A 723-nucleotide genomic window follows, 5' to 3' on the forward strand; every position below is an offset into this window, starting at 1 on the left:
CCGCCAGAGCCAGACTCCTGTACAGGAGGCCAGGCTAGAGCCACAGGTACTGCTGTGGAGGTGAGTCTGGCTGTAGTTGGAGAACAGAGTGATTGGCCCCTCCCTGTTGGCCTGCCTTGGGCTGATTGGTGGGTGATCTCTGCTGCATCCAACACAGGGGCAGAGGGAGACTGGCAGTAGGAGGGAGAACATGGTAAGAAGTGGTGCTCGCTTTTTCCATTCCCCCTAACATGATTCTACTATGTTAGAAGTGACAGCCAGTGGTCACAGCCAGAAAACCATTGTTTGCAGTGACTGAGCCTGTGTGTGACGTTCCGCCCGATCACTGAACCAGACGGCTCAAGCCAAGATCATTGCTTTACTTTGTATTTACTACAGTGTGAGTCAGCTGGTTCCAAAAAAAAAAAAAAAAAAAAAAAGGGGACGTGGTTTTTTTTTTTAAAATCCCAAGCCTAATACTGTTTTTAGCACGTGATAGGTGCTCATTGAACTTTGTTTGAATTAATTATGCAGGAGGTCATACTAAATAAAAATAAAATGTGTCTTCTGGGGATTGATTTATTTTATTTCAGTCATGAGCTATTGTTCAAAGGTTGGCAAACTACAGCCCACTGTCCAAATCCAGCCTTCCACCTATTTTTTTTTTTTTTTTTTTTTTTTGCGGTATGTGGTCCTCTCACTGTTGTGGCCTCTCCCATTGCAGAGCACAGGCTCCAGACGCGC

The 723-nt window shown here is 45.5% G+C and overlaps 1 protein-coding gene and 1 pseudogene across 1 annotated transcript in view; both read left to right on the forward strand.

Annotated features, from left to right (window-relative positions):
- The window catches only part of ARHGAP6 (Rho GTPase activating protein 6), a 484,034-nt gene that overhangs the window by 391,552 nt on the left and 91,759 nt on the right, over positions 1–723 (forward strand). The window lies entirely within an intron of this gene.
- The window catches only part of LOC103086637 (nucleolar protein of 40 kDa pseudogene), a 3,160-nt pseudogene that overhangs the window by 1,003 nt on the left and 1,434 nt on the right, over positions 1–723 (forward strand).

This window comes from Lipotes vexillifer, unplaced genomic scaffold, assembly GCF_000442215.2.
Source record: "Lipotes vexillifer unplaced genomic scaffold, Lipotes_vexillifer_v1.1 scaffold431, whole genome shotgun sequence".
Lineage (NCBI taxonomy): Eukaryota > Metazoa > Chordata > Mammalia > Artiodactyla > Lipotidae > Lipotes > Lipotes vexillifer.